General features: G+C 39.5%; 1 long non-coding RNA gene across 1 annotated transcript; it reads right to left on the reverse strand.

Annotated features, from left to right (window-relative positions):
* Positions 1-33: 33 nt before the first annotated feature.
* On the reverse strand, positions 34-26,560 carry LOC141591060 (uncharacterized). Its single transcript, XR_012520620.1, has 3 exons — positions 26,298-26,560; positions 14,521-14,694; positions 34-469 (listed from the first exon to the last, which is right to left on the reverse strand). It is a non-coding gene; the product is annotated as an uncharacterized LOC141591060 (long non-coding RNA).
* Positions 26,561-27,248: the final 688 nt, after the last annotated feature.

The following is a 27,248-nucleotide window of genomic DNA, read 5'->3' on the forward strand; positions in this document are numbered from 1 at the left end:
TCTTCATGCTATAGTCAGGCGCCCACCAGACTATTGATATCAACAATTTCTCTATCATTCGATGCTCTTCAGTAGCCTTTTACAATTGTCAACAATTTACGTTGTGTGTACACACTCCAAAATATGGAGGATCAGTACAACAACGACTCTATTAAAAAAATATATACAGAGTAATAATGATAATGCAGTATGCTACTGGTTATAGGATAAATGATTAGCATGTCATTGAAATGTATAAGGTCTTGCTAAGTTTTTATTACAGTCATGTTAAATGATGTTGTGCTCTAATGATGACCGGTTCTTTTAAGCCACAAGAGATCAGCTGTCAGAAACGAGATGAGCAGGAGGAAGTTGGAATGTTGGAATTGCTGGTTCAACCTTCAAAGAAAGCAAGGTAAAACATTCCCCTCTTGTCATAGATAACTTGGCAACTGTTCTTTTTTGCTCGTCAATTTTAGACAGAGTTGAACTGAAATAAGAGAGTCACCAACAAAAAAATCCACTGAGTGATTAATAACAAATAAAATGGTGGAATTTGATTTATGTAATGTTAACCTTATCGTTATTAATTTAAGTTTTCTCTTTGAATAGTTCAACCCCACAAATCTTGATAGTTTCTAAATGAAAACAAAATTACATATATATTAGGGTTAAAAATGTGAAGATTATTTCAAACCAATTGAACTTAAAAATAAATAAATAAATTATTAATTTAAAAACCTTAATATACATAGCTTGATGTTGATACAATGATAAGAAAGATTATTGACACATACATACAATTTTTTTGGCAATAGGGGTAAAAAGAATTTTGGCTCACAAATATTGCCTTCCATAAAACATTTATATAGCCAAATGAGGATGCATTTTATGACTTTTAGACTTTTTTTTATTATTATTATCAAAGTTAATATATACATAATTATGTAGAAAGGTTTCATGACTTTTGAGTATTCGTTTTCATTATTAGCATATTTATTCTAGACATAAATATAGAGTAAATAGAAAGAAATGTAAAAGGTTATTTTTTTTTTTTTTTACAAAATTCACATTACATGAGAATTGTTTAGAGAGTTATCTTACGAAATTAAAAGAGGTGGATATTTTGCCTTGCCTTTTATTTATAAATTATATTTATAGATTTATTTATTTATCAAATTTAACAAAATTGAGCAAGTTTATTTCAATAAGATTTAAGAGGGAGTTGCACATATAAACAATTTAAAATTAGGGTGATGTAAATTTTTAATTTTTTGTTTAACCTAATCTAGTTTTAAAAATTAAAATATTAATGTTTAATGTTAAGTATGTTATTATTTGCTCTTAATATTTACAAATTATTTATTATTTTATAAATGGTGTATAATTATGTGATATTTATTTGTTGCTTAAAATATTCTAACAATAAACAAAAAAATTTTAAATTTAGTATGAATTTATTTTTAATGGTTGTTTAATTTATCTAAAAATTAAAAAAGCCAAAGTTAATGTTTGTTATGCTATTTACATTTAATGGTTGAATTTTTTTTCTTTTTAAATAAGAAATAATGACGTGGCTTTCCATAATTGGTGACGTGGAATTTTGATTATGCAAGGTGGCATTGTCTACGTGGCTTTTAAGGTTTACCCTTTTAATAATATTTATAAACTAAGATAATTATATTTATAATTTTGTGTTCATGGTGAATTTAAATGAGACCTTCTTCATTCCACTTTTATTGTTTAATCTATACAATATTATTAAAAGGCTATTTAAAGCATTTAAGTTTAATCCACGTGTAATTTTTATATAGGTTAGTAATAATTCACTTATATTAATTACTTGATTATCTAACTAGAAATAATCTCTAAACATCATGTGTTACTTATAAATCCTTACACTTTAAAAAGAGTAAACTTGAGGTTACTGTAGCAATGAATAGTACCCTTCCAATCCTAGCCCTTGCTCTCTGCCTCTCAATCCCGACCTTCCGTTTACCCTCTTTTATTCTCTGTCTTTCATTCTACCTTTTCATCTTTCTGGCTGGACCACTCCTTCCCTCCACCCACATACCACTTTCTACTCTCAGCTTATCTCCCTCCTCACATGGTAATTCATTTCTCCATCTTTATTAGTTTCATTTCGCCGTATTAGTTTCGGTTTTTAAGTTTACGATTTCTTTCTTATCCTCTTTATTGTCATATGGAGATCGATTTTCATATCGGGCAAATCATGTATGCGATCGAAATTAGGGTGATCAATTGGTATCCTTGTTTAATCACTTGGTGTCATGGTGATGACGATAAGGTGTTGATGTGATGGCGATGGCGATGACGATGCTGCTTCTGGATGACAACGGCGGGAACAACCATGATTTTAGCTCTGATATCCACTTATCTTAGAACGGGTGAACTCATCTTTCTCATTTTTTGTGTGTTTGTCGTCGATTAGCGTTATTATTATTATTATTATTATTATTATTATTATTATTATTGTTATTATTGATTTGATTATTACTGTTCTCATTTGGTGAAGGCCCTGGGGTGGGATTTATTACTGTTCTCATTCTCGTTCCTGATCTATGTCTTCATTTTTCTCGATTTGTCAAACCATCAAATGATTTGGAGGTTGAGGTGTATTTGTTGTATATATAAGGATTAAATCCACTTGTTTATTAACTTTCAGTTTTAATTATAGGCTTCACTTTGGAGGAAAGTTATGTGAGTATGTGACGTTCTCATTTTTCCGCTCCGCCTGCTATTGGTAACCTCCCTTACTCTTTTAATTCACATTTTAATTTGGTTGCTTTTCTTATGTTGCTTTTAGGTTTTCGAATTTGTGATTGTTGTTTGGTTATTGGATTTGTTGAAGTTCGAGTATGTTCTGGATTTTGGTGGAATGCTAAAACATTTGACACATGTCTATCTCGTGATGCCTTAAAGGTAGTATCCGTGTCGATTGGAAGTCAATTGTTTCCAGATTGTTGCGTTCGATGTTAGTTATACTCTACACCTGATTAAATTTCTTTCCTGGGCCATTTGTAGATTTTTCACTTGGGTTATTTAATTAATTCATAATCACGCTCATTTGCTCATCTTGATCCTTACACGGAGATTACTTTCCCAAACTCAGGTATTTCGGGACTACTATTTCTCCTCAATTTAGGTTTCTCTGTCTTTCATTTTAAGGTTTTTGCTCTATAGTCATTACACTTTAGCCAAATAAACCGTTATACAATTCTCCCTCATATTTCTCGATTCTCATTTTGCTGGTCAAGTTCACAAGCTCTTGACGCGCATCAATCGCAGCTTCATCTTCTTCAATTTCCATCTCCTGTTGTTGTTTATCATCTCTCTCTTTTTCATCTTTTCTTTAGGTATTCTTTCAGTTATGTATTACTCTATTAGTACTAATCTGTTCTATTTATATTTCTCTTTTTCATTTTTATGCTTTGAGCTGCTAGCATTAGATTTTCTTTTCAATTTGTTGTATTTTCCAATATATAACACTCCTTTCATTCTCCTTTTACTGTTTAATTTGATTTATAGTTTTGGGTCGTAATTAATTATTTCATATAATTCCTCAAGAGTGAATGGAGTCATTGCCAGATTGCATTGTTCAGTATATTTTATCTCACCTAAACAATACCAAAGATGTGGTTTGTTGTACTTTTGTTTCCAAACAATGAAAAGAGTCGATGCCATTCGTTAGAAACTTTTACTTCTCTAAAAACGTGTTTGATTCTGCACTTAAAGACCATTTTGTTAACCCAGATCAACCCACGAGCTGAGCTTGAGAAGAGGAAGCACAAGCTCAAGCGCCTTGTTCAATCCCCCAACTCTTTCTTCATGGTCAGTTTTTTTTTCTCTATTTTTTTTCCTCTTTTTGTACATTTGTGAAGTTAAAGTAGTTACGGAGTACATTCGATTTTTATTGTACTCCATTCGATTCATGGCTATTGATTTGCTTTATTTTCTTCTTTCGTTGTTGATTTAGTAGTGTCCCTGGTCTGTTGTTGCAGGTGTTATTATGCTTGCTGTTGGACTATGTTGTTTATTGTGGCTTGATATCGCTTGCTGCCACTTCTGGGATAGAGCCCTGTCAATTTTCAAGTTGTGTCGCCGCATTTTACTACAGGTATTTTATGGTTTGTTCTAGATTTTTTACCCGTTTGTTTAGCTTGTTCGATTGTTCAGTTGAGTATGTATTTCTGTTGCCGTTTACCCTCATTATTGTTTATTATTATGTTATCCTTTACATTTAAGGTTTGTTAGTCCGTCTTATGGATCCGTGGAAATGCTCCCGGTGCTGGAATTGCTTCATTTTCTTCTTTCGTTGTTGATTTAGAAGCCTTCCTGGTCTGTTATTGCAGGTGTTATTACGCTTGTTGTTGGGACTATGTTGTTGATTGTGGCTTGATATCGATTGTTGCCACCTCTGGAATAGAGCCCTGTCAATTAATAATAGAGTCGTGTCGCCGCATTTTACTACATGTATTTTTTGGTTTGTTATGATGGTATTGATCGAGCTAACCAGTATACTGATGGTCCGTTTATCCTAATCATTGTTCGTTTTGTTCTCATTTCAGTGCAGGCCTTGTTAGTTCCGATCCTCAGGATGGAGTCGTGGAAATGCTTCTGGGTCTTGAATTCCTCAAAGTGCTCGTAAAAGGTTAGTGAACTCGCAAGCTGTTGCCAAATTTGTTGGTTTTTTTTTTCCGTTGGTACTGATTTTGAGGTTTTTCCTAACTTCAACTTTCCCCTTTTACTCTGTTAGTTATTACTTTGTACCCTGTTAAATTTCAAGGTTTTTCTAACTTCAACTTTTCCCTTTTACGCTGTTATTTCAAATTTATTTATTTAACTGCCGGCAGGTTTATTTTCCGTATACCCTGTTGAATTTTATGTTTTTGATCCTAACTCCAACTTCCCCTTTTACATAGGTTTATTTTCAGTTTGACGAGGCCATCTTCGAGACTCATATGGCTAATTCTCTTCTACTTTATCCTTCTCTCTCTATTTCCGGATGATTATTCGGGGGTGAGTTTCCCGATTGTTTTTGTACTGTTTATTCAATTCGATTCATATTTAGCACTTTATCCTTATTTTGGATTTTTATATCATGTTTTAATAATTTAATCTATTTACATTGTTGTTTAGTTTTAGGGGAGCTATTCAAATGGGTGGCTATTCGAGACGGCGACAAGGAAAAGGTTGGATTTATCAGGTTAAATAGGTGATTAATAGGTGATTCTCAAAGGGCCAGCCTCACCGAAAGGGACATTAAGGAGGTAATTAAACTGAATTGTGTATCTTTATTGGTTTAGTTCTGATGTCACCGTATAAAATATTAGTACAGACCGTCTTAAGCTTAACAAGGCTTCTTTTTATGTGATGTGGTACATTGAATGCTAGCTGAAATGACTGTATTGTAAGCTTAAGACGGTCTTAAGCAACATTAACCCCTTTTGAATTTATTGTTTTATTATGTTTTGGCATCAAATTGTGGGATGCTACTTGGCAATTTTTGCTAATTATCTGTAAATGCTTCTTACGTTTAGTGGCCGATTGGGAGCTTAGGGGTTGGATGTACGATGTCTTATCCATGTATTGTTTCTTATTGTTGGATGATAGTAAAATGCTATGCCAGAAACAGTAGCAATTAGGATAACAATTTAATGTTGTTTCGTAATATTAAATAGAAAAAGAAATAGGGAACCTTAGACTGCGAACCTGCTTTCATGTTGTTACATGGTAAAAAATATTTCTTCGACCTCTATTATCCCCGACTCCCATGTTTTATTGGTAGTGTAGCAATGTTAGTTTATTGTTTTGGCGAAATTATTTGTTGTACTTTATCAGAATGATTACAGTATGATTACGATGTTACAGTTCTAGAGAGTTATAAAGTAGAGTGTGGAATGTGCAGCACTGGGTTTTTTTTAGCACGATTTTGGTTGTAGGATTTGGGGTCGGGGTGTTTATATGGTGTTATGTTTGAGTATCTGTCAACGGAGTTACGTGATTTGGCATTGTTGCTTTGGGTGGTAGCGATAGGTCATGAATTAGTAATCAGCTAATTAATGTTACCTCCATTGCGACGCCTTGTATGCTTCACCAACATCTCATATATGGGTGTTGATTAAAGTTGTTTTCGTCATTTGAGGAGCCATTGATGTCGCAAACGACTGATATTTTTGAATTGGCTTTCGTCATTGGGTCGCGGAGATAGGCCACTGCTGCAACTTTAAGTACTCATAATTAAGTTGCTGGGTGATGATTATCTTGCGTATTATTGTTTGTACTGTTATGCTGGATGTTGTTAATTTTAATTGGTTTTTTTGGGGTTGTCATTGCTGCAGCTTTAAGTACTCCAAATTATCATTGGTCATTGAACCAGTCTTTTGCAACTTAACATACTGTTAATCTCTTGTGTTATTAAATGATTTGATTTATTAACAACTCTCTTGGATAAGGTTTTATTATAGGATAACGTGATTTGATTTTTGCCGTATCAGAATTAGGCAGTCAAAGTTTTTGGAGCATATGCCTTAGACATTGGACTTTAAACTCCAACTCTCCGAGCAATGTTATAGTTTTTTTAGTTGGCAGGGTTTGTATATAGTTTTGTGCTTCTTTTTTTTTTAGATTCCGTCTCAAATATTTGAGAACTTCCGTTAAAATACGTTTTAGTGAAAAGGCGGGAATATTTGTTGTGGACCTTTTATGGACTAGGGTGTTGTATTGGTTTGATGTTGGCCATTTGATGGTTTGGAAATTAGTTTAGTGTGTGCTTGTATTTAGTTTGCAACTAAAAATATGAGAACTTTAGAGGCTTTTGCTGCGATGAAATTCAGCTGTTATATATAGCGGACAAGTTTTTTTACTTTAGCTATGATTTTATCTCTAGGTGTTGAAATGTGAATATGCTGTCCGCGGTGAGATTGCTACTCAGGCCGAGGTATGACGAATTTGAATCTATTTTTCTTGTGGTTACATTAGAAGATTGAAATCGTCTTTTTGCTAGGAGTTTGATATTAAAATTACTATAGATGAAATAATATATAGGTGATTAAATATGTTGGAAGAAGTTGTAGTGGTAAGAATGACAATTTGACTGAGCTATTTTTGTGTGCCTTACATAGTTACATTAGCTGATTGAAATCGTCTTGTTGCTAGAAGTTTGATGTTAGATTAGTATAGACGAAGTGCTGAGTTTGTTTGCGTCCCTGTCGGAGCTTTCAATTCTAAGCTTGTCAAATAATAAGTTGAAAGGGCCATTTACAGATTCAATTGGCAAAATACACACTCAATACCCTTATACTGTCAAACAACAAGATTTCGGGGTTATTGTCTGCTCTAGGTAGCTTAAGTGCGTTTAAAGTACTGGACTTGAGGAGGAACGAGTGATGCGTATAGCGGAGCGAAAGACTTAATTGTGAATTCAAGTGAGGCGAGAGATCCGAATGCACTAGGTGCAACCCGACCAAATCGTGTCACTTGATGCGTTTTTGCGGAAGCGGAAGACTTTTTGTTAGTTTTTGTGTTTTTCTTTTGTGCAAGAATAAAAGGGATATTTGTTTCGATATCTGATGAAGAGATCGAACCAATGGGATATTTGCTATCGTTAGACCTATAACGATAACAATGGGGGAATTACTCGAAACAAGTCAAGTAATTCAACTCAAACTTCGGAACGCGTCCTTGGTTTAAGGCAAGACTCGAACTCGTCGATCTTAAGAAAAGATTGAAACAACAAGTTTTTCTCTCTAAAAGGTTTTTTTTCTTAAACTTGGATGATTACAAATGAGGGAGGCTTGGTCCTTATATAGGCCAAAATGCCTTGGCCTCTAAGACTACATTTAATGCATTTTTGTGAGTTCTAGGATGATTGAAGCATAGAACTCACAAACTAGACTAATTTTTCAAACCTTATTCAAACTAGTTGAAAATACTAAAAACTAAGTTGAAATTCCTCTTGATATTTGTTGATGCCGCCGACCTCCCCTTGCCCCACACGGTTTCAAGTCTTCCATGGGTCTCGGGTCTTGATTGCACATATTTCCTTTTCCTTAATGGAGCCCATCCATATTTTGTGTGTAAATAATGCATTACTTGGGCTTGGGATCACTTGGTTTTCTAAATTAGGCACGACCTCTTCTATAGGGTCTATTTACGCTTCATTCTCTCCTTCTTCAAAAAGAAACGACCCGATTCTTGGAAATACTTGATGCCACCGGGATCAAAAATAAATCTGGAAGTTAGATTCAACTTGATTAAGAACATGAAGCTATTTGCGCACGCCGTTGATCTCTTCTTCAACTCATCATCTTCAATATAATCTTCATGTTTATCCATCTCCAGTGATTTGAATTTGTAATGAAAAACCATTTTGTGCCATCTGTGCTTGTGCCTTACTTTCTTGTGATTTCCTCCCCACCACCTTCCATGCACAATTCTACCAAAATCCAAATAATAGTTTCTCGAAACAACAAGATCATAATGAGCTTCCAGGAAAATTGACTTCAATAAGAAATTAGAGTTCCCACCATGTAGCTTCTCATCAATGTATTTATCAATTGGTGATTGATACGATTCTTTAACTTGAGAATCAAAATTAATGTGATTGCCCAGAAACTCCTTATCCAAGACTGGCAAAAGATTAAGTTTATCTTGATTTGCATCGTCACCACTTGTATGAACATTTTCTTCCACGTGAGCTTCGTCATAAACTTCTTCAAATTCTTCATAAAAAACAATTGGTAGATTTGGATCAAATAAACAAGTACCTTTTGTATGAGATTCATCTTCAAAAGAAAATATGTCATCTTCAATCACATCTTTAATTTGATCATCATCACTTAATAACTCTATTATGATAATCTCGTCCTCTTCTTTTGGTTCATCATCCTGAAACTGACAGTCGTCTATCTGACACTCTGCTCCACCGTTCGTTTCAACAAGATCAGGCATTTCTACAATCTGACAGTCGTCTGGACTGTTCTGTGGCGTCTCTCCATGCTTTTCTGCTTCTTCTTCGTGAGCATCATAAGATGCAACCTTTTCTTCTTGCAATTTTAGTGTGCTAACAACCTTTGTTCCATCAGTTTACCTTGAACTCGCAATCGTTTCAAGCATCGATATTGTTCAAAGGATATGTATTCCTCATTAGGGCAAGAAATATATGAATGTCCAAACCCATGACACATAGTACAACGTGCCAAATCTTCTCGTCCAATCCTTAGACACTCAATTTCTCGTGACCGTCTCAAGATGAACAAAATTGCATCATCGTAGGGTCCCATCTTTTGTCCCTTTTTTTCAGTTTTGTTATTTTTTTTCGCGGATGAATAGTACCGGCGTGAACAGTGACATTTTTTTTTTTTTTGTCTAGAACACTCTCTAGAGATGAGTGATCAAAACCGATTAACCCTTGAACGACATGTTCAAGTTTAACCTTTGAACTCCAATCGCAATCGGAAATTCAACCTATCAACTTGGTTTTGACACGCCTAGGACCGTCTAGATTTTTTGGGAAATCAAGAGCCGAAGCTTTGATACCACTTGATGCGTATAGCGGAGCGGAAGACTTAATTGTGAATTCAAGTGAGGCGAGAGATCCGAATGCACTAGGTGCAACCCGACCAAATGGTGTCACTTGATGCGTTTTTGCGGAAGCGGAAGACTTTTTGTTTGTTTTTGTGTTTTTCTTTTGTGCAAGAATAAAAAGGATATTTGTTTCGATATCTGAAGAAGAGATTGAACCACCCTCTCTTCAAGAAGAATCGTCTCGGTTCTTGTATCTTCGTTTTTTGCGCCTGGCCATCATCTTCAATCGTTTGGGAGGTCGGGAAGTGGCGGTACTAGCCTCCTCATCGGAATCAATTGGCCCATTACTCCCAATCGACTTATGAATGATAATTCCCGTATTCTGTCGGTTCCATTTCGAATGGGGCGTTAAACCAATCCAATCCTCCGGCCATGAGTCGTTATTTTCCTCGAGTTTGGCTGTTTTATTCGGGTTCGGTTTTGTCTCGTTTGCTGCGGCCCTCAATAGGCTGAGTGGCGATGGCTTAGATGCGGAATCCATTTTTTCAATGTCAACAAATTGGTACTCGGAATTCACTCATTTCCCTTCCCCTGTTTCGGTTTCAAACCCGTCACTAGATTCGGTATTGTCCTCGCTGCTGCCGCCGCTACTGATGTCGCTTTTCTCTCCTTCCTTCTCGAAATCACTCTCCCCGAAATCCTCACAGCTGAAACCATGATTGCTGCCGCCGTTATTCCCGCCGCTGCTGGTGTCATTTCTGCCCAAGGATTCGGTAAAAATCGTTGATTCAGAGGTCGAGTCAAGCAAACCACCGTGACCGTCTGAATTTGGCGACGTAACCCCTGGTGGCGTTGATTTTGCGGGGCCAACCCGTTTACCGGTGGTGCGTCGCTGGACTATGAAGGGTGGAAGTTGGGTGGTTATAGGTGCAAGGTTGAGATTGTTATTTTGTGTGGAAGTTTGAAAGGAGTTAGGGTTTTCTGATGGTATAAATTGAGGAGAATCAATTTCCCCTTGTTCCATGTCAAACCGAGGTGGACTGTCCAAGTCGAGGAACGGATCATTCTCATTGTCCAAACATGAAAATGTCAGCCACTCGAAATTGAAAAATGAGTCCTCTTGGTCGGGATTTGCTTCAATAGGATCGTCACGATTTTGGAACGTGAAGGGCTCGGGTGCGGAAGCGTTTTGGTCGATATTTGGCATTTGATCGTGGTTGATCGACATTATGGATATTTTGAACGGATGAAATATTTTTTTTTTGTGTGAAATTTGGATATTTACCAAGCTAGCTAGACCTATAGCTTGATAATGGACGGAATTCTCGTAACGCGACAAGAAATTCCCCTTAAACTTCGGATCACGTCCTCGGCTTAAGTCAAGACTCGAAACGCATAGACTCTCTTGTTATCTCTACACTCGTGTATTGCCACACAAAATGCTTTGACGGTTTTTGGAGAAAACTTCTCAAAAACAATTTTAATTTCTTTAATCAATGAGTAAAAATGAAATACAACCTAGGCTTATATAGCCTTCTAAACTGACCTAGGAAGACTAGGATTGACCATATTTTGACCCTTATTAAATTTAGTCCTACCTAGTTTCTAACATAATCATCTAATTGAATTTTATGGAAAAGAGAACTTGAAAACATAGATTACAAAGCTTTGACAAGTAATAAATTGACGTCTCGAATTCACGCTTGAAGACTTCACACGGCTGCCCACTCGTGGTTGTTGCTCCGTCCATCCTCGTTTTGCGTACTTGCTTCAACATGTTGATGCGTGGAAAGGGGGGCAAAATTTTTAATAAATCTAACGGGAATCACGGATAAAATTAAATTAAATACTCCCGAAATAAATACGATGATTAAAAATTATGGGTTATGTTGATGCATGGAAAGGGGGGCAAAAAATTTAAGAAAACTAACAGTAATCACGGATAAAATTAAATTCAATAATCTCGAAATAAATACGATGATTAATAAAATTACGGTTTGACAAGTTGAAACAAGTACGCAAAACGAGGATAGACGGAGCAACAGCCATGAGTAGGCAGCCGTGTGAAGTCTTCAAGCGTGAATTCGAGACGTCAGTTTATTACTTGTCAAAACTTTGTAATCTATGTTTTCAAGTTATCTTTTCCATAAAATTGCATTAGATGATTATGTTAGAAACTAGGTAGGACTAAATTTAATAAGGGTCAAAATATGGTCAATCCTAGTCTTCATAGGTCGGTTTAGAAGGCTATATAAGCTTAGGTTGTATTTCATTTTTACTCATTGATTAAAGAAATTAAAATCTTTTTTGAGAAGTTTTCTCCAAAAACCGTCAAAGCATTTTGTACTGGTACTATTATTATTGTGGATTGCTCGATTGGCTGTGGGTTTTACCTCCGGATTTAGAGGGTTTTGCCCTGGGTATTTACCCTATATTTCTGTCTCGTCTTATTGTTGTTTACAGTTATCTACTTTTGGTTTTATATTGTCGATTGTGCTTCCGTTGCGTGTGGGTAATTTGGCATAAATTTCCCAACAAGTGGTATCAGAGCCACTTGGGCTCGGTCCTAGGTGGCGGTTTAACTGACAATGACGTCAAATTTGGGATCTCAGTTTGGTGTACCGAAGTTTGACGGAAAAAGTAGCTTCACCCTCTGGCAAAGGACGATGAAAGACCTCTTGGTTCATCTTGGCTTGGCTAGAGCCTTGAAGGGGGTTAGTGGTAAACCGGAAAAGATGAGTGATGATGACTGGGAAGAGGTGTGTATGAAGTGTCCTAGTACCATCAGGTTGTGTATTTCAGATTCAGTCATTAATTGCGTTCTTGATGAAGACTCTCCATCGGCGATATGGGAAAAATTGGAAAAGCTGTATATGGTTAAAAGCTTAACCAATAAGTTGTTTTTGAAGCGGCGGTTGTATCGGTTGGGGATGGATGAGGATGGAAATCTCATTGGGCATATGAATATGTTTAATGGACTCTTAGATGAGTTGAATAAAATCGAAGTAAAGTTGGAGGAGGAAGACAAAGCATTGTTACTCCTTAACTCTCTCCTGGATACATATGAAAATTATGTGGATACTATCTTGTGCGGGAAGGATACCATTACTATGGATCAAGCGCAAGCAGCTCTATTGTCTTTTGATGCAAGGAAGAAGGACAAGGTCAGGGGTGCACAAAGGCGCGCGAGATACGGTACGCCGTTGCTCATGGTGGGAGAGGTCGATCATTAAACAGGAGTGATGGGTCAAAGCATGGCCGGTCTCAGTCCAGGAATGCTTCTACAAGCAAGGATGTGAAATGTTACAAGTGTGGTGAAGTTGGGCATATTAGGAGGTTTTGTCCTAATAAAAGCGGGAAAGGCAAGAGTGACACCATCGGTGAAGGAAGTGAAGGGAGTAGTAGCTGCTTCTTAACCGATGGTGATGAATTACTTGCGGTCTCAAATGGGCACGATGCTTCTTCTGAGGAGGAATGGATTTTAGATTCGGGTAGTGTCAATCATGTTTGCTTCCGGAAAAAATGTTTTGAAGAGCTCCAATTGGGTGTGACTAAGAAGTTGAGTTTGGCGGATAATTCAACGGTGGATGTCATGGGTATTGGGGTGGTGAAATTCAAGACTTCTAATGGGGTGGTGCACACTTTGGATCGGGTTGCTTATGCTCCAAAGTTGAGACGGAATCTAATTTCACTTAGTCAATTAGACTCTCAAGGTTATGGGTTCAAAGGTCATGGGGGAGTGGTGAAGGTGACTAAGGGTTCAATGGTCCTTATGAAGGGGGAGTTGCATCGTGGGTTATATCGTCTGAAGAGCTCACATGTTGGCTGGAAATGCGAAAGGCGTCGACATGTTAGTTTCCAGGTTGCAGAAGGGGGCAAGGGTGGTAAGAGTGAGGGGGAGAGGCTCCTCTCCAAATTCAAGTGATGCTACTAACTTTGTACGGCTGTACACGGTGCATTGGCCGTGGTTGTGAGTTAGGTAAGATACTAACTCGGGTGTGCAACTGGTAAGTACGGTAGGTCAATGGTTGATTCCTCCGTTCCCCTTGGGCTGGAGGGGGAGATTTGTTGGGTCATGACCCGACAATTGTGTCCAGCCCAAGTAAATGTATTAGTCCAATTTAGGACTTCGTCTTATGAAATAAAACATAAGGTTTGCTTTGCTTGTTTAGTTGGCTTGGTCCCACGTAGTGTAGGTTAGAAGCCAAATCATTTGGCTGGTTGTTGGATATAAAAGGAGTTCCTCCTTTTATCTTGGCAGAAGGTAGACAAGCATAGCACACACAAACACAAAAGGCAAAACTTGCAGGTTTAATTGAGCGTGAGCTCAATTGGTGCCGTATCTTCTAACAAGAAACGGGTCTGTTTTCTTGGGTGTTCTTACACACGGTTTGACACAAGACGGTGCTTGTCTTGGGCTAGTGTGTGGTTGGGTGGCAGGAGCAAGGTGATTTTATGGTCAAGATTCTTATCTCGGGTTCAGTTAATCGAGGTCAGTATAGTTCTTTGTATACGGTCATGTATACGGATTTACACATAATTTAGGTGGTTTAATCTAGACCGTCTTACTAGCCAGTTGGTGGAATTTGTCAATTGTTCTAGGGTTTAGATTGGTATTCCTAAATCATTGTGGGTTCCGAATTGGTGTATTATTCGGGACGGTGGATTGTACTGGTACTATTATTATAGTGAATTGCTCGATTGGCTATGGGTTTTACCTCCGGATTTGGAGGGTTTTGCCCTGGGTATTTACCCTATATTTATATCTCGTCTTATTGTTGTTTACAGTTATCTACTTTTGGTTTTATATTGTCGATTGTGCTTCCGTTGCGTGTGGGTAATTTGGCGTAAATTTCGAATAACCCTATGAATTGCACAACCTTGAGGTGATGCTGCCATGGATTCATGAAAGTCGTCCTTTCCGGTGACTAACGTAAATTGTTCATGGAGCACACAAAGTATAGCAATTCTGTAATACGAGTAATAGATTACCTGATGACAAGCACGATAAGTTTCCGTGTCTATGGTTAATCTCTCTAAGTAGTATGAGCTCCGCAACAATCTGGCAATGCCCTGTATACTTCTTTCATTTAGTGAAACAATTTCCAGTGTCTTGCATTGTAATGGTATTGTAGGCTCGCCTCCCAACTCACACATAGATAGAACCTAGAAACATTATACTTCGTTTCAGTCATTTGTTTATCTTCAATTAAAATACATATGATAAAAAATAAAGAAGAAAACACACAAATAGGATTATACATCTAGCTGTATCATAAGCATTGTATAACCAAGGTATAAGAATCTGAGATTATATTTATTCTTTATTTATGAGCTAATTCAAAGTTCATGTTTTTAATGTGTAAATGGATGAACTCAATACTTTCTAATAAAACTCATATTCTTTACCATAAAGCTCGGATACTTCATCACAAAACTCAGATTCTACACCGTACAACATATACAATTGGTTGTATAGTCCATGAATTGGAAACAAAGGACTGTGATGAGATGAGTATTCATACGAGAGGGTGATGCTTAGACTCGATAATTTATACACTATTTAACTATACGTGAAAAAAAATAAAGAAGGAAACAAATGACTGTGACGAGATGAGTATTCATACAAGAGGGTTAGTACGTGATTGATTAACCAGAGTAAAGAGTAAACAAATGACTGTGACGAGGTGAGTATTCAATGACAAAGGCCTAACACACAAAGAGGGTGATACAGAGACTCGATAATTTATACTCTCGTTAATCAAACACATACTAAGTACTAACATGTGTGCACCAAGTCCCCAATGATAGTTTCTCAACATGGCTAACATCGCGGATAAGCAGATGCTGTATCGTCTTTAAAACACGGCTATCATAGCTATCGAAATCTTCTGACTTCTCCACAGAACCCGAACCAAAGGTACAACCTTATTCCTTAACCTCTTCTCCTGACGTTCCAAAATGCGAATAGGACGTTCCTCATAAGTCAGGTTAGGTTCAACCTCGATAACATCAGCCTGTAGAACATGAGAAGGATCACTGCTATAACGACGCAACTGCGACACATGGAACACATCGTGAACCTTCGACAGATTCGGAGGTAAAGCCAACCTATAGGCTACCTCGCCAACTCTCTCGAGCACTTCGTACGGTCCAATGTACTTAGGACTAAGCTTGCCCTTAAGTCCAAACCTCTTAACACCTTTCATCGGCGAAACCTTAAGAAAAACATTATCGCCAACCTCAAACTCAATCGGCCTACGCCGCAGGTCTGCATACGTCTTCTGTCGATCCTGGGCTGCCTTAAGCTTCTCGCGGATGAACCTCACTTGCTCAATCGATTCTTGAACCAACTCTGGGCCAAGAACGACAGCCTCACTAGAATCGTCCCAACACAAAGGACTACAACACTTCCTTCCATAAAGTGCCTCAAACGGAGCCATCTGAATACTCGCTTGGTAACTGTTGTTGTAGGAGAACTCCACAAGCGGCAGACTCTTTTCCCAACTAACTTGAAACTCCAAAGCACAAGCTCGCAACATATCCTCGAGCGTCTGAATCGTACGCTCAGTCTAACCATCAGTTGCAGCATGAAAAGCCGTACTCATCTTAAGCTCACTACCCAAAGCCAACTGAAGCTTCTTCCAAAACTGAGAACAAAACCTCGGATCACGGTCGGAGATGATATCTTTAGGAACTCCATGAAGACGAATGATCTCACGCTGATACGCATTCGCTAGTTCCTCGAGACTCCAAGTCTCCTTCATCGGAATGAAATGCGCGACCTTAGTCAAACGATCAACCACGACCCAAATCGCATTCATTCCTCTCGGCGACCTCGGCAAACCCATAACGAAGTCCAACGAAATCGAATCCCATTTCCATGTGGGAATCTCCAAGGGTTGCGAGAGACTACCGTGTCTCGATGTTCGAACTTAACCTTCTGACAAACCAAGCAACGGCTCACAAACTCGGCGATCTCTTTCTTCATACCCGGCCACCAAAACTTTAACTTCAGATCCTTGTACATCTTATCACCACCAGGATGAACCGAATAGGGAGTACTATGAGCCTCCTTGAGAATCTTACATTTTAAGACCTCACAGCTAGGCACACACCAACGACCTTGGAATCGTAGACCATCATCAGGTCCAACGTCGAAGTCTTTGGCACGTCCTTCGCTTATGGCGACTCGAACTCCTTCTAAGTATTCATCCTCTCTATGCTTAACTCGGATCTCATGAAGGATCTCGGGTTCAGCAACCATCGCACTCAAATCTAAAGTACCAGGAAGAACTACCTCAAGGCTCATCTTCTGGAACTCTCGACTTAAGTCATCGGGTAACACCAACACAGATCTCAAGGCATGACACACCTTGGGACTCAAAGCATCGGCAACCACGTTTGCCTTACCCTCATGATACTGCAGCTCAATCTTGTAGTCGTTGAGCAACTCCAACCAGCGTCTCTGCCTCATGTTAAGATCTTTCTGAGTGAAGATATACTTCAAGCTCTTATGATCCGTATAAAAGTTGCAAGAGACTCCATACAAGTAGTGTCGCCACAGCTTAAGTGCAAACACCACTGTTGCTAACTCAAGATCGTGAGTCGGATAGTTCATTTCGTGAACTTTCAACTGTCGGGAAGCATAAGCCACAACTTTACCCTTCTGCATCAAGACACAACCCAACCCAAACTTAGACGCATCGCAGAAAACATCGAACTCAACGCCCTCTTCTGGTAGAGTCAACACAGGAGCGGTAGTCAGCCTTCTCTTCAACTCCTGAAAGGCAGCTTCACAAGCCTCAGTCCAAAAGAACTTGGATTCCTTCTTCATTAACTGAGTCATCGGTCTCGTAATCTTAGAGAAATCATGAACAAACCGACGATAATACCCAGCTAGACCAAGGAAACTCCGAACCTCATTCACATTCTTTGGACTTTCCCAATTGACCACGGCTCGAATCTTCGACGGATCAACCATAACTCCATCGCCAGATATCACATGACCCAAGAAGGTAACTTCCTTTAACCAAAACTCGCACTTTGAGAACTTAGCATACCACTTCTGCTTACGCAGAGTCTCCAAGATAACACGAAGGTAACGCTCGTGTTCAGCCTCATCTCTCGAGTAAATCAGTATGTCGTCTATGAACACCACGACACACTTATCCAAGTAATCGCTGAAAGTGCGGTTCATCTGATCCATGAAAACGGCAGGTGCATTCGTCAAACCAAACGGCATCACCACGAACTCAGAGTGGCCATACCTCGAACGAAAAGCGCCTTAGGAATATCCTCATTCCTAACGAATCGATGGTAACCGGACCTCGGATCGATCTTCGAGAACACACTTGCACCACGGAGCTGATCAAACAAATCCTCAATCCTCGGCAAAGGATACTTATTCTTGATAGTAACCTTGTTCAGCTCACGGTAGTCAATGCACAACCGCATACTACCATCCTTCTTCTTGACGAACAAAACAGGAGCACCCTACGATGAAGCACTCGGTCGGATAAAACCCTTATCGATCATCTCCTCAAGTTGCTTCTTAAGTTCCCCAGTAATCACTCACCGGTGCCATACGATAAGGAGCTTTCGAAATGGGACCAGTTCCAGGTAGCAACTCAATCGAGAATTCTACATCTCGCTCAGGAGGAATACCAGGTAGATCCTCAGGAAAGACATCGGGAAACTCCCTAACCACAGGGATATCCTCAAGCTTAGGTTCAACTGAAACACCATGGACACTGCACAGATAGATCTGATGACCCTTTCTACCCATGTTAACCATCTTCATAGCAGAAACCCACTTGACCGTAGGTGTAACCCTAACACCCTGATAAGAAACTCTCGAACCTGAAGGACTCTTAAGCACGATCTTTTGATCACGACATAGGAACCTAGCGTCATAGTGAGATAACCAATCCATACCCAAAATCACATCAAACTCTCCGAGTTTGAATTGGACGAGATCGGCAGGAAGGATCGCCCCTGCGATCTTGCGACAGTACGTCCCTTGAAAAGAACGGAGCAAGAAACAATCTCACCCGTAGGAAGGGATATAGAGGTATGAACTGATGAAGAAGAAGAGAGTCCAGCACGGACGGAAAAGGATTCGGATACGAAAGACATCGATGCACCCGTATAAAAAAGAACAAAAGCAGATAAAGAGTGAACGAGAAAGGTACCCGTAACCACATCTGGATTAGCATCTGCCTCGGCACGACTCATGACAAACACACGTCCGGTCTTCGGAGCATCAACCTTCGGCGCTTCCGTCTTTGGTTTCTGAGGACAATCGATCGACTTGTGTCCCGGAGCCTTGCAGGTATAACATGTGAGCGGAGTACCAGATAAGCAGTTCGTACCCGGATGGTACGCCTTTCCACACTTGAAGCAAGTCCAATCCTTCTTATTAGTCTGACCTTGATCTCGCGGAGCATACGAATGAGCCTCATACTTATGTTTCTTCTGGGAAGAACTGGGAGCAACATAAGGCCTCTTCATGAACTTATTCTTCGCACTCTCCTCGGCCTCGGTAGCAAGGACAGAATCATAGATGCTAAGAGCACGATCATAAGCCTGTTGGAAAGAAGTTGAAGGAATGCCAGACATAGCAGTCCGGACCTTAGGAGCTAGATTCTTCTCATAGCGACGAGTCCTCGAAACCTCGTCCATAGCTACAGAAGTAACGAAACGTGATGACTTCACGAACTTGTTCTTTGTACTCCTCAACGGTCATGGAACCTGCAGTGACGAAGGAACTCCTGTTCCTTCGCCAACGCATCTCCTCGGGATAAAACCTTTTCTTCGCCGGGCTTAGAAAAACAGCCCAACCATATCCTGGTTGAACTTCCGGACCACTCTAGCAAGAGCCCACCATTGTCGGCCTCGTCCTTCGGATAATAGGTGGCGATATCCACCTTCTGATCCTCAGGACATCCAGTAGCAAGGAACAGCTTCTCGATCTCTCGAATCCAAGCCTCCAAAGCAGTGGGATCATTCGCACCATCATACGTCGGAGGACGGTGACGAGCAAAACGATCAAACACAGTCGGTTGCGGATGGTTGTTGTTGTTGTTGTTGTTGTTGAGGTGGTTGGTGAAACCTTCGGCCATAGATGCCAAAGCGGCCTCTAGTCTCCTGATGCGGTCAGCATCGGTCTCACCATTAGCGTTACGCACCATCTGCAAGAACGAAGTCTCGTTATAAGTGGTAGAACCTAAGTACCACTTCAAACAACTACTCATACACTTTACAAACATAAGAAAACCAACCAATCCTATTGGTTTCTACCCCATTTACTCTCACTCATTAACTAGGTCATTTATTTTAGTCATCAACTAAGCGAGAGTTGGGAGCGTGTTCGCTCTAATACCAACTGTAACAACCCGGATTATAAAACAAAGGAAAAGCATAATATAAAGTAAATATCAGAGTACGATACTGATAAAAGAGTCAAGGTGGCGGAAACATCTGACCAATCCGGTTCGCTACTAAATCCAAAACGACTAATACATTATTCAAAAGGTTCTTAAAACTTAAAAGCAAACTTCTAATTTATTATTAAGCTCGCTTCGCACATTCCCCAAGCAAGCATCAACCAAACAGCAACATCTGATCAACCTGAGAAGGGGGTCGACAATCAGTCGGGAGTAACTAGATGCTCTCCCAGTCATGTTTACAACAATTGAATATAATCAACAATCATTAACCAATGAAATGTAAAACCAGTAAACATGCGAGATCATCTATTCTCATGAAAAACCCAACAAAGCTTACCATGACTTATCAACCTTAAACGTATGCAATCATGCAAACCTAGACCATATGCAACCACTAGACCATGAACACTTACAAGACTAGTAGCAACAAACGACTACATCAATGAAAGGCACAAAGCTAGCATTAAAGCATAGCAAACATGGCGACACACAATCCACAGCAACAGAAGGCACAAAGCTATCATCAAAGCATAGTCGAATAGAGCGAACGCCGTTAGAGCGTATAACGACCGCTTAATCTAGATGGAGCGTATAACGCCCGCCTCCATCGGTGTGGAGCGTATAACGACCGCCTCCAAGGTACTATGTATAGCGTATAACCACCGCCTATATGTCTAAGACTGGCGGACTCTCGGTGTAAACCGAACGACACTCGGGGAACAGAGCGTATAACACACCGCCTCGCTACCCCCCCCATGACCATACACCAATCCCCGAAGGGTAGCGTTTGTTCATTCCGATAGTATACAACCGATACTACCGTCATCTATTCAAACCAACCAACAAACAAATGCACAGTATAACTGACTGTACTAACATGCGTGAACAACATCACGACTCAACTCATATGATAGTATAACTGACCATCCTACTTATCATAAGAACAAGAGTAACCAAAGATATATGCAAATACAATGTCATAACAAGTTGAATACATTACAACATATGAAACAAGTATAAGCAACCAATGTTATAGTAACTTCAGCTATAACTTTAACTTTAACTATTCAATGTTATAGTAACTCTAACCATAACATAAACTCTGGATGCGAGGTTATAGTAACCTCGACTATAACTTCAACATATATAACTTGAAGTTATACTTACCTCAACTATAACCTTGACACGAAACTCAAAGTTATACTAGTTCCAACCATAACCTCGAGCCATAAATCTCAGGGTACGTTAGTTCCAGCTATAACCTTATCTCGTACTTCAATGTTATAGTAGCTTCAACCATAACTAGAGTAACTACCCAAAGTTGTACTAACTTCAGCTATAACACTTGAATCATCATCAAGGTTATACTAGCCTTAGCTATAACTTTGAAAAGCACCCTTGGCCGCTTATCATGCAGCCTCTAGGGTTTATTCGTAAACCCTAATTGCGCTCATGACACCCATAATAAACATATAAGCAACATACGACATATAATTAATGCATTGAAACATATACAAACATGAGAAAACATAATTAACATGATAATAAACAATCAAACATGTACTAATCATGCAAAACATTCATTAAATCATATTAATTACATCAATTGGCATAAACACAATTAAAAGAAAACACCTAGTTACCTTATTAAGCAAATAAATTCTAGAGATCGTCTTCAACGATATAAACGTCTTCTCCTGGAGCAACTTCCACGCCTTTATAGAATCATCCACGTGCCAAAGATAACTAACTATATATATATAAACTATAAAAACTATAAAACTATGCGAAAACATAAAAACTTACGAAGAAGATAGATAAATCCAAGAAGTAGGATCGATCTAAGCACGAAGAACGATGAAGAACGAAGAAGAAAAGAGGATGGCACGAAACCCTAGGCGGGGGTGGCGCGGCACGAGGAGGAAGAAGAGGAGGAGAGAATTAGGTTTAGGGTTTTGTGAGATTATGAGAAAAGAAGAGCAAGGGTTTAGTTTCTCTTCATATTTATAGAGAAGCTCATGGGTTTATTCTAGGTTTAGGCCCAAAACTCACCCATCAACACTAAGAATCACGTGAGACCCAAGGAGGAAACGGATCTTCACCGTTTTTCGAGCCCAACGAGCCCAAAAGACGACAAACGGATATTTTTTCGAAAATAAAAATATAAAATATGGGAAAAAAAATTATAGAATTATATTACGGAAATTAGGGGTGTTACAGGAACTCTTGAGCCGGTGATAGTCGTTATGCCCGAAGAGTCTAAGCTCATCATATCGCCAACTTCTTGCATTCAAAATCTAGAGGACGGTGACGAAGGGTGGACCCTTGTGACTAGGCATCGACAAAAGAAGCGAAATGGTCAGGCATCGGTACCTCAAAATCGAAGATCAACTCGTGAGAAAGTATGGAGATCTTCACACAAGAGAGATGTAGGAATCGCCATGGATTCTTCGTCAGATGTCGTATCGTCCAAGGCAGCCAAGACAAAGTCACGTCGAGTCGTGACGTTACAAGACTACTTTCCCAGGCGTTACCTTGAACAAGTTTCGGTGAACACCGTGTCTTCTGCCGTTATTGAGGAAAATCGCAGTGAAGATGATCTGACTAAAGAATCCTCGTCAAATTCGCCCAAGGGGGCAAAGGTTGATGCAATCCTAGGCGCATTGCCTGCACGTATGGAGTGGCAACAAATGTTTCACTTGCCCGAAGAGATGCGTCAATAGTTGTCATTGGCGATTCTTCAACCAGAAGCGTATGCCGATAAACTTAAAGCCGCAGGAGAGCCTGCAGATCAATCAACAAAATGTGTTGCTTGCAATGTCGCGCTCGCTTTTACTGATGAAGATTTGTTACTAGGATCAAAGCTACACAATCGCCCTTTGTTTGTATCTGCATACGTTAGGGAAAGGAAGGTGGGTCGGATCTTGGTGGACGGAGGTTCAGCCGTCAACATAATGCCGAAAGTCACTATGGAAGAGCTTGGGATTTCTGTAAGCGAGCTCGCCAAAAGTCGTTTGATGATCCAAGGCTTCAATCTCGGTGGACAAAAAGCAATTGGCATGATCAGTGTTGAAATCTCAATGGGAGATATGTTATCCACCACGCTTTTTCAAGTAATCGATGCCAAAACGTCATACAAGTTGTTGCTTGGTCGACCTTGGCTTCATGAAAATGGTGTTGTAGCGTCAACCCTACATCAATGCCTGAAATACTACAGAGACGGCGAGAAAAAAATAAATGGCGATGTGAAGCCCTTTTCTACGGTGGAGTCCTACTTTGCTGATGCTCGATTCTACGAAGAGAATGACACACCAACTGAGATGCTACCATCAAAGATCTTTTCGACTGGGACCAAAGTTCCGAAAAAGACGGATGACGCTAAAATTCCAACCGAAAAGGATTCGACAACAGTCAAACATCATGAAAGCGTCTTCATAAAGGCGAGTCAAACAAATGTGAACTCTGCCGAAAAGAAAGTTGCTCCGATCACGCAAAAAGCGACACCAATCCTTAAGTACGTGCCAAAATCAAAGCGTAAAAATGGAGAGACACCTTTCGCAGAGTGTGCACCTCGAAATGAAGAATCCGCATCAACTAGAACAATTGATGATGACGATCTGCAAACTTTGAAAGACAATGTCATCGTTCCAGTTGCAAGAACAAATCGCTTTACGACGAGTAAACAACCTTTGCCCGGTTTTACGACGGCGTCGATGAAAGAGGACCAAACATGTGGCGAAGAGTCGACAAAGGGAAGATTCGATCCAAATGCTTACAAGCTCATGTCGAAGTCCGGGCACGATTTTAAAAATCCAACTCCATTAGGCCAAGTGATTGAAGTCACCCCGTATGGTTTAAACCAAACGCAAAAGAAATTTTATCAACAAGGGAACAAGCTCGAAATCGGAAAGGTTGGTATTGGTTTTTCGCCTTCTGAGCCCGTTAAAATTTCTGCACGACGTAAGGCAAATCAAGCGTCATCACAATATATTGTGGCGAGATCCGCGGAAAAGTGAAGGCGAGAACAGAAAATGTTGCCACAAAGGTCTTTGGCAGTGTGGGTCAACCAACTTCTACTCCTCGCTCTTCCGTGTTCGACTGGCTCGGAGAAAGGGAAGAGACCGTCCGGGTGCAATTAACATCATGTTCTCAACAACAAAGGTCAAATACGTCAGTATTCACTCGCATTGGAGGGAGTGAGGTAAAGAAACCAGTCTTCAGTCGCCTTGGCAGCTTAAAGGTGCAAAAGAGGTGTCGACAAAAGCAGAAGAAGTCCTCGAAGACAAAAGTTGCAGTCGACCTCAGCAAAGATACTCATAGTGTAATTCCCTCTCGAATGAAACGTCATCTTGAAGTGGAAATAACCACGGGTAGGTCACTGAAAATAAAAGGACGTACCGTCATTTTCACGAATCCGCAAGAGGAGTCGAGTCGAAGAAAAAATCACTCGGAATTTTGTCTCGTCTAACCATTTGACGGCACAAAAGTGTCAAGATTCGTATGATGAGATGGAAGTTGGTGAAACCCCTAAAACTCTCGAAGATGGTGTCCAAGCAACGTTGATGACTGAAAGAAATAAACCTAGGCACAAGTTGAGGTGCCATCGACTTCCAAGTCAAGAAAAAATTCAAGAAGATATCTCACGACAGATCATCCGCCAAGTCATATAATGACAGGGTGACTTTTTTTTAAAAAAAAAAAAATCATTCCATTACGACAAGTTTTGGTACGCCTCGACTTCGTGGTCAAACACAAATTCGCCCGCAAAGTCAGATAATGACAGGGTGATATTACAAGAAAGATGGATCATCTTTACGACAAGTTAGAGTGCTCTTCATCGACTTCCAAGTCAAAGCAAAATGGATCGGGACCCCGTCACGTTAAGGCGGCAAAAAAAAAAAAGTGCACATGGCAAGGTCCCGAGGGGGCAGTAGTCCGGAAATCCATCATCATGCCAGCTCCTGAGCACGAGCCTAAACTGCGAAAAAAAAAAATCCAAACACAAATTTCCCTTTGATGAACTATGTTGGCTTGATCCTGCGAAGTATTATTACTTTGTAGGTACGTAGGCAGTTTAAGTAAAACTCCTTTGCTTAGGTGCGGCAAACCCCCAAACAAAATCGACTTTGTTTTGCAGAAACTACGTTGACTTGATCTCGTGAGATAATTTCTTATTTTTACGAGTACGTAGACAACTTGAGTCTTGCTCAAGTCCAGCCACACTTCAAAAAAAACTCAAAGTTCATATCTTGAGGACATCGTTCAAACGTCAATTACCAAAATTGTCACTTGATCCCGTCTTGATTTGCAATTTTGAAAAAAAAAAAAATACAAAAGGCTTGGAGAAAGCTTCAGGCACCAAGAGTCTTGTAAGAGTGAATACGACGAAGATTTGGACAAAGCTCACAAATACAACTTCTTCGTCAAAACTATGAAAGATAGGCCAAGTCTCCAAGAAAGCTTCTAAGCACCGAGACACTATCATGAAGTCAAATGACGAAGATTGGAGAAAGCTCGCGAGCACCAAGGCATCGTCAAATGATTAGACACAGATTCGGAGAAAACTTCTAAGTACCGAGATTTGTCATAAAACCGGACGACGAACAATTGGAGAAAGCTCACAAGCACCAAGACTTCATCAAAACTTAACGGTGAAATTTGATCGGTCTCCGAAGAAAGCTCTCAAAACACCGGGACCTTGTTATACAATTTGCCGATGAATTGGACATAGCTCACAAGCATTCATTCTTCATCGTAATACTTTAGATTTAGATCTCGAGAAAGCTCTTAAGCACGAGATCTTCATCGTAGAATTGAGTAATGAACATTGACGATTGATATGTGATCGTCAAGCAGATCAAAAACTAGTGGGACTCGGAGAAAATTTCGGAGCATCCTCTCTAATTTTCAAAAAGTGGGTTCTCAATTTAAAAACTCAATGAAGAAAAGCATACAAACATCGAGTCTTCGTCAAAATGATCAGACGATTTCTTTGAGAAAGCTTTTAGCACAAAAAAATTCGTCAAACACAAAAGAATATTAAAAAAGAAAATCAGTAATATCTTTTCTTCTCTAAATTCGTGTTTTCTTCTATTCAATAAATTAAAAAGGGGAAGAAATCAAATTTGGATGAAATAAATCCACAAGTTGGGTTTGTCGTACTCGACAATGTTAGCCACAAAACAAAACAGATCTTCTCGCTAACAACGATTTCTTTTTCAAAAAAAAAAAAAAAAAAAAAAAAAAATACAAAAGCAGTCAGTTGAAAAGGTTCAGTCGAGGACCATCATGAGATGAGGAGTAAACAATTCTGCTCACCTACAAACCTGAAGCTTTGGCTCGGTGCCGCATGAGAAAGACTTCTCTGACTCGTCTTGAAACTCGGTTACGGCATCGACTGAAGAGGGCTTCGCAGGAAGAGTCACGGTGGATCTAGATTCTGCGCCGGGAGTCGAGATGAGCTTGGGATCTTGGGTGAAGAAGTGCTGATAGAATGAGAAAATTGTGAAACCTACCTTTTCTTTTATAGTAATTGGTGGTTTAACAACTTAAGATTTCAGTAGGATTGAAAGACTAACAAACTCTATCTTGAAAAATATTCCCGAGGCATCAACTTATCCAATGAAGACAAATTCAGAAGTTGTATACCCGCAAAAAACAAAGGCTCTGTTAAAGTGGATCTGCGGCGCGGTAAAATAAAGCTATCGGGACCGACTCACGCTTAAACACTCAAATTCGTGTACGTGACTCAATTCCGAGGGGGCAAATTTGTAGACATAAAAATGTGTCTTACATTTTTAAAATGGGGTCAAGGTCAAATATTGACGTATGTGAAATTTTATCGTCTGAGAAATGGGTCGGAGGATTTTAGCCCGAACAAATATACGGTATTTAGTACATTTTGCCAAGAAATAAAGGCGGTCCACTTGAAAATGAGTTGTGCTATATTTTCAATATGAAAAGTGTGGTATAAATTACACGTCCAAAAATGATCGTGCTAAGTTTAAATCGGACCTGTATTTTAGCAGCCCACGAAATGAAAGACGACGAGCCCACGAAACTCTCTTAGGAAAGCAAGGCATGCGTTTACAAATTGACGCTGACGTAGATAATTATCCATGTGCATAGATAATTATGGGATAATGATTGCCTTTTAAGAAAGATTTGGTCATTAGTCAATAACTCACAAAAATTTGTTCCATAAAATGTGGAGTGCGTGCATGTGACTAGGGGGCTAGTCAACCGAAAAGAGAAAAAGATGGCATCATT

The sequence above is a fragment of the Silene latifolia genome, chromosome 7 (assembly GCF_048544455.1).
Source record: "Silene latifolia isolate original U9 population chromosome 7, ASM4854445v1, whole genome shotgun sequence".
In the NCBI taxonomy this organism is placed as follows: domain Eukaryota; kingdom Viridiplantae; phylum Streptophyta; class Magnoliopsida; order Caryophyllales; family Caryophyllaceae; genus Silene; species Silene latifolia.